Source organism: Epinephelus lanceolatus, chromosome 18 (assembly GCF_041903045.1).
Source record: "Epinephelus lanceolatus isolate andai-2023 chromosome 18, ASM4190304v1, whole genome shotgun sequence".
Taxonomy (NCBI): Eukaryota; Metazoa; Chordata; class Actinopteri; order Perciformes; family Serranidae; genus Epinephelus; species Epinephelus lanceolatus.
This window is the reverse complement of record NC_135751.1, coordinates 24,883,499-24,895,866: the sequence shown is the minus strand read 5'-3', so window position 1 is coordinate 24,895,866 and position 12,368 is coordinate 24,883,499.

The window sequence follows — 12,368 nt, the reverse complement described above, 5'->3', positions numbered from 1 at the left end:
GGGCTGGTGGCCAGCCGCAGCACCAGGTCTAACCTTTCATCTGATCCGGCGGGGAGTTGGAGCTGTCCCGTCTTGTGGGGCTGGGGTTTGCGCTGGCTGGATTCGTGTTGCTGCAGCTGTTGACAGGAGGTCCATCGGAGGACATACTGTGATTTGAGGCTCTAGCTAACATTAGCTACATACACGTGAACATGAAGCCGCAGCTGTGAGCCTTTGGCCCCGGTTAGCAGAGGGCTGAACTATTAGCAACATTTTCTCTCCATCTCCGAAACACTTTGCCGGTATTGACACATTTTCTTTTATTATCAGATGCTCATTTTGAGTCCGTCTTTTTCGGAGAGGGGAGTTGATTTGTTGCCAATGGTAGAATGGCAACATTATTTGCAGGATCCCTCCACTGAATTAGGCCCCAATCACACAGGAAGTGGTTTGCAGGTTGCAAAACAAAAGGCGTACCGCACTTTTTATTTATTGAATGCCACTAGTAAAAATACTCTTGCTGCACCTTTTTATTGTTGCCAATCAACCACCCCATCAGTTCTTAACCCTGGCCATACTGTGTAATCAATCTACAGATTACTTATTTATTTTTTCTAAATTTATTTATGTCACAGTAATTAGTGTCTAGTTCCTCAGGCAGAGGGTACTTGCTGTAGCTCTGGTTGAGGGTGAGAGGCTGTCAGCAAATAGTTTGTTGGGCAAAGGGAAACAAAGATCTGTGTGGGTACATGAGACCCTAAATAACAGTGTGGATCATGGAGAGTACCACCAGTTGGTCCAGGAGCTTCGCATCCATGATGGATGTGTCAAGGCAAATTTTATGATGACTCGAGGGCAGTTTGACAGCCTGCTGTCTATCATCAGGCTGTATAGCTCTGGGTATCGAGCAACTGCTACCACCAGTTTCTCCTCCATTGTTTACCAACTGTAAACTTGTTATCGTGACCACCACAGAGGGCCTGCCTCTCAAATAATCCAACTGGACAATAGGAAGAAACATAACGGAAAAAAGAGATGAACACAAGGAGTTCAGAGAGCAGAAACGCCAGGTGCCAAGAGCACAAAAACCACGAGCAAAAAGCTTCATTCTCATTAAAAACAATTACAAAAAGCTGCCTCCAGCTGCTAAAACGCTTTCTGCGTTATCAGGGCCTTAGGCTTTAACCAAAGGGACACGTGCATTTGCATTTGTAGAACAGCCAAAAGGAATGCCCTCTCTTTGATGGACAGGTAAGCTATCCAATTATTTAATTTGGCCCGAATGCAATGATTGGACAGGCTTATTACAGGCCTGCAACAGCCACAGATACTTTCCACTTTGGATGAAAAGAGAATTTCAACAAATACAACATAAAATGCTTCTAAAATAAGTTGCCTACCCGAGCTTTACATCGCATACCAGAAATACAGTGCATGCCAGCCGCCTGTATCTCTGCACCAAATCTTCCTATTCTCCCTCCTGCTGCCCTCTTTTCTTTACCTCTCTTTGGTTTCCTCTCCTCCACTTTCTCTCTCTCACGCTCTCTCATTTAACCTCCATCTTATTCTGCTCTCCTCTCTTCTTAGATATCATTACAGGTTTACATAGGAGGCTCAGTGACAAGCTCTGTCTTTTTTTTTTTTTTTTTTAAAAAGCACCATTGTCCTAATTTGCTCTAAGACAAATGTCTCAAGCCTGTTATATCATCAAATTATCAAACACATTAACATTTTCCTGTGGCGGTATTGGTTTCCCCAGTGCAAACATACTATCGATGTCATTCTCCGACTCTCATGTACACACGAGCCCTTCAGCGTTCAGTGTCTCGGATGAACTCAGAGCTGAAATGCACACTTGCGCCACTGGCATAAGAGCAACAAAGGTCCACACAGGCCCTGTTGTCCTGGGACAGTAAGGTAGTTATCTGTGCCACAGTGGGAACATAAAGCAGTCAAACAGATGAATGCTATCTTTATATCTACTGCACCAGAGGTGATTTGAAACACTGCCACTGGACGTCATAGAGCCCCTCTCTGAAACACAGCCTTTGAAGCACTGACAGCGCCGACAGAATCAGGCCAGCTCTTTGATACGGGTGGTGGGGAAAGGAAAACTTGAGCGTTAAAAGGGAGCATTATTTAGTTACAGCGCCATTAAAAATGTTGAACTTTGAGAATGATAGGAGGAATAAAAAAGTACTGGAGCTGGACAGAAAGCTGGATATGATGTTCACTTTTCAAGGGAGTAAATGTGTAGTTAAATCATTATTTTGCATTTACATTTTGCGCTAATGGCGGTTAAATCTTTTAAATAAACACATTACTGTATACCACAAAAGCACAGTAATTGTTAAAGCAATCCTAAATTGGGAACTTCTGGTGTTATTCTTTGTTTAATCAAATGGCCTCAGCTACAATAAAGTCTCTTGTTGGACCTGTTTGGGCTTGAAGGAGTTAAGCTATCTACCCAAAATTGTGTTTATTTTACTCGGACTTCCTGTTTTCCTATCACACATCATCTAAATGCTCTTTCTCACTTCCTGCCCTCGGGACTGCAGGTAAACCAAAACATTACGTCAGTGAGGAACTCGCGTCTCGCCACTTTAGGCCCTGAGCGCTTTTTTTTTTTAAGGAGAACGATAAACACAATGGCTGGCAGTGGGAGAGAGAGTTAATTACTAAAGCCGATTCACTCACTAATGACTGTTTCACTTCTGTGGGGTGTTTTTAATGGGATTCAGGAGTCAGGCTGAGCAACAGCACAATCTGTTTTTAATGGGACTTTGAACAGGGTAGAGTTGATGCAGTTGCGCACAGAGACAAAGCCACTGCTTTTACTCACGGTGCAGAGTGATCTCATTAGAGGCTTGGCAATAAAAGAATGCTGAAGTGATTAGATCAGGAGGAACATAGAAGGAAAAAAAAAAAAAACGGAACGACACTATCAACAGTCTCACACTACTCAGAGCACACCCCGAGGCAATTCTTTCACCACAGTCACACTTAATCCCTGTTGTTGTGCCATTCCAACATAAACATTTCACTGCCGCTTTCTTTCAATCTTACAAAATGGGGCAAAAGAAAATATTTAGCTTGACTTTGCATGTACAGTACATCAAATATATAAAGTAGGAAGCATTTATAAGGGTGCTTACTTCCTAAAGGTTGTGTTTGCTGCTACATTTGAGCTATAGCCTAAACATGAGCATGTGGAGGCCAGTGAGGTGGTGTTAAGGGTCCAGCTCCTTGTCACAGTCTGGCTCTGCGTTCAGATTCCCTCAGACTGATCTGTATTTTTAATTTAAAAGACTGTCTGACATGATAATCATGTAAGCTGGCAATGTCTTTGTGTTCACTCTGGTCTAACCTTAGGCCCGTTTCCACCGCAGGAACTTAAGGGTAATTTTACGGGGCCGTGGCCGTTGGTGCATGTCTCCACCGCAGGAACCACCCCCGAAGCACAGAGTTCCGGAACTTTTACAGGGGCTAAACAAGTCCCTGCCTCAGAGTAGGTACTCAGAACAGCCCCGAAAGACTCCTGGCTGGGGCTTGGGATTTACTTGGTGCTGATTGGATATACTCAAGGAGGGATGTGATGTCAACAGAAAGCAACAAAATAGCCGGCATTTTTAAAACTCAGCAGACGAGGGTTAGCTCGTTCATATAGCTTCTGCTGCCATGGAAAAAAAACTCACTAAATGGCCCGTGAAAAAAATATTTTTTCCAGCGGATATCTTAGTTACAACATGATTGAGCTAGCAAAGCAGTTTTGTGTTGATATGTGTGGTATGTATTCAGTTTTGGGAAATCACGATGTCTAGAAAGCATCAGTGGCTGCAGCTGACAGGGACAGCTAACAGCAGCAGCAAAGCTAACATCAGGACGTCATCTGTTAAAAGCCTCCCGTTGCCGGATACACATGAAACTACTCCAGTTAGCTCAATCATGTTGTAACTAAGACATCCACTGGAAAAAAAAAATTTTTTCACGGGCCATTTAGTGAGTTATTACAGACACCGCTAAGGCTAACAGCTAACAACGTCCCTACGTCGCCCCGGTAAATGGTCACGCAATGATTATGTCACATCCAGAGCCCGTAACTTTACAGGAACCTTCCTCGTACTCCGCTCTCTCAGTGGAGACACGGCGGTTGAGAGGGCAGAGCAAGAGGATGTTACTGTAGTAGTTCCTGCCCCCCAAATAGTACCAGGAATTTCTTCAGTGGAAACGGACCTCTTGGCTGGTTTCCATATTTATATCTGCATTTTGAAGTAGGCCTATAGCATTAGAAAAGCTGTATGGAAATGTGAAAAATAAAGTTATGTGAAAAATGTGAAAAATCACTTTTCTTTGTTTTGAGTTTCAATTTTCTGACAATACCTGCTGCCAGCAGGTTTATCCAGCCCTTTAATATAGTCACGTTCCTCTATATCCAATTCATGCATTACATGGATTTATCTATTCCTGCCCTTCATCTGAATTTTGCACCTTTTCAGAGTCACATGATTGTGCAAAAAAGTTTTTACGCTCGCTTGAGGTGGGTTTTGCCTTTGTCGAAAACGGTTGATGCGATGAATGAGATATGGAAATACCATGGCATTAGAATCATTGCATTAATGTGTCTTCATCTGCGGACAGCATGAAACATGCAATACTAGCTGACATAAAAGAGCAGTTAAAACTTAGTCCTGAAGAGATCTTCATTTTTTTCTTGTAGATGTGTTAAACGGTAAAGGCTTTGTTTCCTTTTTGCAACTTTTTTCACTCTGTTTTCAGGCCGATTACAGACAAGCATATACGTGAGCCGTATAAAGTGTAGCCTGTGCCGCCAACTCCTAATGAAACTAAGACCTTGTTTACATGGATACCGATACAAATAAAAACGGATTTTTATTTATCCCGTATAAAAAAAATGACGGGTTTACATGATCAATTGTGAAAACGATATCCCTGTTTACACGAAAACGCAAAAACGGAAGCTTTTTGCTGCAATTAGCATGCCAGACCAGTAAGTGGCGATACGCCATATGTCAAACACATGCAGCAGTGCTAAGTTCATTCATAAGCTCATAAGTAGTCCCACAAGTGCAAACAAAACATACACAACCTAGCATATATCCACCATTGTTGTTGTGGTTCTTGGGCGCCTAATGGGCATGCGCGAACTGGGTTGCAACGTCATCGTTTTCCAAAATCTCCGTCTATCCTGTTTACACATCCCCATAGAAATGGATATTCGTTTTTGAAAATCTCTGTTTTCGTCAAGAAAAACGCGGTTACGTGTAAATGATAGGTGCAAACGCAAAGATAAATACCCATTTTCAGAATATACGGAACCAAATAAACAGGCCTTAAGCTTTGCAGAGCGCAGTTTATTCCCAACAAGTTGATGGAAACGCATCTAATTCTCAAAAGTTAACTTAAAATGTGCATGACAATTGAATGTACCTACAAGGGGTAGGAATCACCAGAGGATCCACGATACGATATTATCACAATACTTAAGTCACGATACAGTATTATTGCGATTTTAAATATGTTGCGATATGCTGAGTATTGCCTTAAAATATATTACGATTAATTACCTTTTTTTCAACTGTAAATTATGTCCCCAAAGGAAAACTCTGTCACCATCTGTTTTATCTAATAAAATTTCAGTCTGTTCATCTCACTTCAGCCATTTTTTTGCAGCAGCAAAATTTATCTAGTGGACTGAAAAAACAGTTGATTATATTATTCTAGTAGGCTACCTAAAGTTTAATTTGTATTTGTAATATTAATATTTCTTTTTCTAGAATCGATACTATGCTGTATCCATTTTCCCCCATCCCTAGTACCTACATATATATTCATGCATATTCTGAGACAGTTTGATAAATGTGGGTTTATTACTAAGGTGATTGTGTATTCTGGGTATTTGGTTTTCTATTTGCTGAGTTTTTCCTCCTGTGTTCCCGTGCTGTCATTCCCTCCTCCATCCATCTACACACCTGCTCAGAATCAGCCTCGTTACTCCTCCCCTGCTCTCAGAGGCTCCCCTACCTGTTCTCCTTCCTAATCACCTCATTCCCAACACCTGAGCTTCTCCGCCCATCTCCTCACCTTCACTTCATCCCCTCGTCAGATCAGTTTGTATTTAAGTCCTGGTTTTCAGCTCAGTCTGGTTTGGATTGTTGGTCTTGTTCAGTTATGATCAGTGTTGCCTTGCCTGCATGCACCTTGAATAAGAAGTTTTTTCTTCAAAGTCCTGTTACCTGCAGTCCCCTGAGATTGGGTCCACCTGCTCCACTATTCATGACAGTCTTCACTCCCCGAAACCCCATTCATTTCTTTCTTCATAATGGCATTTAGAAACAGTACTTCACCTCCTCAGTATTCTTCATCCATCACTTCTCCACTGTTGTGTCATCAGCAAACCTTAAGATGCAGGAGCTCTATTCCAGTATTAAAAAAGCTTTTTCAGACTTTACTGACAAATGTATGACACTTGAATTGTCTGACCAGGAAGCACTTTGTATATTCATACCGGAGCACTTGGATCCTTTTTTATGATTTCCTCTTAACACACAGTAGGTGATCACGTTATTCCAGTACAACATTATTGCAACACAAGTTACTTGAAGACTGTCATCACTTCCTCCTTACTTATACCTCCCTGCAATAAATACATCATTAATTACTTAAAAGTTAAAGTAATTGGTTATTTTGCTCCGTACTTTACTTGGGTTACTCAGCACATCATAGATGTCTATAAATGCCTCCGAAGCCTCCACATCAGATATGCTGTATATTTAAGACCCGACATTATGGTTTAACAAGTAGACAGACTGTTCATGATTGGAAGTACTTTGACCATAAACAGCCAACTTAACATTAGTCGCAGTGACTGCACACTGTAGACTGTATAAAAAAATTGGATGTAGGCACTGTGATGTCATTTATTGGTAGGTGGACTACTGTTTTAAAGCCTCCAGTTTGTCATTTAGCCATCTGTGTCTCGGTTATTTGGGGCTAGAGGATGTAGCTAGCATGGATACATTGCTACACCTCCAACCCTGTTAACAGGTTGCCATGGCAGAGTCCTGCACAGGTCTTATTTACAAGACACGCTCTAGCACCTGAACTGCGCAAGCAGTACCACACCCTGCCCTACACATCTGACCACTTAGGACGCATTCACACTGGCACTATTTGGTCTGCTTTAAAAGAACCCTGGTCCGCTTCCACGGATAGTTTGGTTCATTTGGAGTGGTGAGAATGCTCACTCGAACTCTGGTGTGGACCAAACGAGTGAACCCTGATCCGCTTGAATACTGGGGGTCTCGGTTCACTTGCAAGTGAACTCTAGTGTGGTTTGCTTACAGTGGGAAATGCAAACGGACTATCCAGCCAACCAAAGAGAGGAAGTGAGCCAAAGAGAGGAAGTGACCTAGAGTGCAGTGCATTTTGGTGTTCGATTCTTTTGCGGTGACCAAGCCAGCTGAAGGGATGGATTTCCATTTTCGGTCCTGGCCAATCGATGAGCCAGGTTTTCTTCTTCATTCTCTTTTTCTTCCTGGTCAGTGATCGTTTTTGGCAATACCGCCCCCAAATGAGCAGCTGTTGTAACTGCGTGACGTTGTACAGGCGGTTTGGTCCGCTTTAAAAAGTGCAGTGTGAAAGTGAACCGAACCAAATGAAGGTGTGAAATTTTTCGGCATTCTCCGCCCAGTTGAATCGAACACAAGAGCCACGGCCCATCCAAAAACCGAGAATCCTTTTAATAGCCATACACTGTTCAAGTGATTTGGTTAGGCAGCACATTTAAAGGGATCAATTTGGGACATTCATACATGCAAAACTAATATTTTGAAATAAAGAAAATTTATAGAATACCATTTAGATTAATACTTTTTGGCTTGTGCTCATAATATTGAGCAGCAAATCTCCACAGTTAATGTGCCTGTTAAAAAATGACATCTGATTGAAGCAGCTCTCATATTCCAGCTAGCAAAGAAGACAGAGCTGGCACATGAAGTCAGCAGTCATAATAACAGTATTATTTTTATTTAAAACATTTTTTAGTCTTATTTAAATGTATTTATTAGCCAACACCCTCAATCTGACCAACTTGTTCTTTACCATCGGGAAATAGAATTAAAACAAAATGTCACCCGCTAGGTACCAGCAGATACCAGACCCGATGCAGGACTCTGTGCCATGGTAGTGACTTGTCAATATCAAGGTAGCCACGCCCTAAAGCATCTCATGGTTTACAATTTATTTTACTCTAAATGAGACTGTAATTTACAAAATGCTGTACGAAGACATGAAATAAGCAACTGAGACTATAAACTCATAAAGAAAACGTTTGCTGAGGTAGTAAATCAGACTTCAGTACAAGCTGACTCATTTTTGCTACCAGTTGAGTCGCCCCCTGCTGGCCATTAGCAAGTATGCAGATTTAAGGCTCTTCATTTGACTTCACTTTTCAGACCCAGTGGCTACGTCCACTTCTTGTGTACAGACTCTGCTGCATACAATGCTCCAGAAATCTCATCTCACATTGAAGCTTTAGGATTCACTAATTTCAGAACTCCATCAAACTCCCAGTCAGACAGCTACTGGAATTAATAAGTGTAAGATAATGACCGAATTTCACAGTGCAGTCCTTTTACTACTCACTACTGTAACATGTTACTGCCCATGAATGGCTCCATCTGACAGTGATGCATTCAACATCTTTAGGCCCTGCAGGACGTAGAGGAGGCTCAGTTGAGAGAAGATAGAGAGGTGATTAGTAGTGTAACAATAGAGAATGATGACAAAGCATTATGTGCTTCACTCTGTGTGAGTGTCCACGGCTACAATGAGAGAATGGCAGAGAAAAGGGGGCTCAAGTCACAGGGCTCACCCCAGAGTTAACGCCTCAGCCCCCTGCTGCACAGCCAGGGATTACTGAGTTCTTTATAGAGACCACTTTCCTCTATGGCCCTGCAGACCCCCCGCTGTTTAGCTCTTGTTCACAGCACATGCTCTGTGAATACACACATAGTCACACGCACTTATCTACCTCCTATTGTGAGCCATCAACTCCACACAGAGAGGAGAATATCAAATGTGTTTTCTCTAGGTGTGAGTGCACTGTCACGCACAAAAATGGGGACGGTACGCAACGGTTCTATTGGTACCATCCACAACTTTGCACTTTGGAGGCGTACCGAACCGAACTGTACCATACTGCTTGGTGGAAACGGGGCTATAGCTTGTCCTAGGTACTGGGAAGGGATCTTTCCAAGTAAATATCAACACTCATGTTCTCTGCTTTTCCTTTACAATGGTGTCTGTCTTTGCAGCCATCTGAAGGCAGCAGGTATCTGTTCCATCTGCAGTCTGTAAGTGGAGTAATGCAGCATACTGTCAGATGAATGTGAATCTCTTAAATCTTCTTGCTCTGCTTATAACTCCCTCAGGACTGTCTGTTTCTGCCAGTCTTTTACTCGGTGAATCCATCATGAACACCTGTTAGGTGGGGTAATGGCTGCACTTCATCTTTTTTTATCCAAAGCTCGCCAATGTTACCTGGAGCATTGCATGTTTTATTATTATACAGGTTGATGCTGTGATGAGCAACATGATGTGATACAGATTGTTTGGGTTTTCAACTTAATTTTAAAAATGATATCTGTCCCATGTCCCAAACAACAAGTTACCTCTGAGGAAAACTTCCAAACTGTCAGTGCATCATGACAAAGATAAAGTAGTTAATGAAAACCAGGTCTGTCTCAGGTTTTAATGTAACCTACCTGCCTACAATAATGCATTCTTTCTGATCCCACCCTGTGTCCAAATGTGCCACAGGTGCGCCAAGGGAGCCTCACCACAGAATTACCAAAGGTGTGTTTGGCACACTCTTGACGCACTTGGCAGAGCGCACCAGACTGTGATCTTGCCGCGCCGCTTGGTTCATGATAATAGAGGCTGTGGTGTCCTCTTGTGCACACAGAAAGTGGTGGGACAAAAAGTCTCATTGTCCCTTTATTCCAGCGCCGGTGGCCCCAGCAACTGGTTGAAATTGTGTTATGTCCAAACGGCTGCTGTCTCGGATGGATTGCCAAAAAACACTTTTGTGTTTCCCACAGGAGGAACTGTAGTAATCTCCATCATCCCCTGACTTTTCATTTAGTTTCATCATCAGATCAAATATTTAATTTGTCCAGTACATAAGTGTCTCAGCCTCAGATGTACTGGTGCAAACGTTACTTGGTAAACATCAACGTTACATTACAACCAACAATGTGGGTGTGACCCCAAAAGTTGCTAGAATCAAGCAAGTACATCAACTTCATCAAATATGCTGAATAACTTTGAGTGCTATATTTAGGCTACATTCGGACTGCAGAAAAGAATGTCATAAATGTGTTTCTTCTCTTTTTTTGGGAGGGGGAGTTGCACATATTGCTCCTTTGTAACTTTTATAACAGTGTGAATGGAATAAATCACATAGAATCTGATTTGGGCCATGTGGCCAGATACAGCCCTGATGTTTATGCCTCTACATCGGCCACAGCCGTCGCTGGTGGCATTAAGTTTTCTGAATGGCCGTCCGTCCATCCCATTCTCATGAACACGTATCTCAAGAACATCTTGAGGGAACGTCTTCAATGTTTGCACAAATTTCCATTTGGACTCAATGGGTCTCATTCATGAAACGTGAGCAGAAGGAATTTGTGTGTAAATTGTTCGCAGACGGAAATTTACATGCATGTCCACATTCATCAATATTTTAGTAGCTCCGATCTTTTCGTAGCTACTAACAAAATCTACTCCTGCTCCTGACCACTCGTAGTGCTTGTGTAAATTTAGTAAAGCACATAAATATTGCTTGTCACTATTGGAAATTACAATTTTCATTCGTATTGCGCTCTGTTTTGTACACAATACACAGATGCCTTTGAAACACGTAATCTAAACATGACAAAATATTAAAAATATAACACATTTAGTTAAATTAGTTGGCAATTAGCAGGTTTAAGATCCAGATTAGATTCATGATTGTGAATTATCTATGTAAATCGACTCAATAGATTACACGATCTTTCTACATGTTGAATGATGATAATAAAAATCTCCGTAAGGACAGCCGGATCACAGCCTCTTCAGCCTCGGTGCCTGGGTTCAGCAGGAGCAGCAGGAGCAGCTGAAAGAATTAACGTGTTTTTGTTTTTTTTGTGTGGCTTTTTGATCATTTGAATGAATAAATCTGATTTGAAAAATATTTAATTTACGTTGTATTAAACAGAGCTTTAGGCTATTAAGATTCAAATAATTTGAAGACGATGCATACAAACTACTGTAGGCTATGTTATCCGTATCATTTGTTAAAATAAATGTTCAATAGCTCTACATTCCGACAGCCATCACTGATTTAGAGTTTATCCATTACGCACAAAACATCTTTGGTTTCCCGTTCCCACTTCATTCAAAACCCCACAAATGAATCTTCTGTTTGTTTGGTGACCACTACGCTATCAATGATGGTTTTCAGAATGTATTATGATACAACACCTTACAGTCTGGGTTTGATGTTGACTCCAGTGGAGGCATGTCGCTGTCTCCATCAGGAATAATTCCTGACAGAGAGGTCTCCCCAATTATAAGGAACGTCTAGACGGAATTTCAACTGCACGTCCACACACACCTCCGTACAGGAGAAGCAGCCTATTGCATCACATTCAGGCTGTTCTCACAAATTTTTCGTATACGTTTCTATGAAAAGCAGCGCCCCCAAATTACTTATTCCACATATTTTGAAAGGCTGCGATCACATGACCAATGCACTGACTGCTGTAAACAATGAAGTAGTCCCGAGCACTTGTAAGGAGGCAGGTTGGGGTGGTGGATGGTTCACAAAAAAATAGACTTGCGCTCGGGACTTTCCCCTGGAGGCATGTGTTCGGTCTTTGAGTGAACTTTGAATCATTTTAAGGTACGTCCTCACCATGATTCTTTCCTAAACTTAACCACAGTGACTTTTATTGGCCAAAGCTAAACTCTGTAACTATAATGTCATTCGTGGGTAGCCTTGTGTCACTGTGAGACAAACAGAAACACATATTGTACATGCACACACAAGCACAGATGGTCAGAGACAGAGGATTAGCTTCATGTGTGATTAGAAAAAAGCAGAGGAGCGGACTTTGTGTAATAATTTTTGTTATAGCAGAGAAAGTAAAATACAGAAAAGGTACCACTGGGTACCGTTATCCGTTCAAATGCAAACGGTACCAAACCCTGGTGACAGTGTTTATACTAGCATCTGATCTGGGCACATTAGGCCCGTTTCCACTGAATAAGTTCCTGGTACTATTTGGGGGGCAGGAACTTCCTCTCGCTCGGCCCTCTCAACC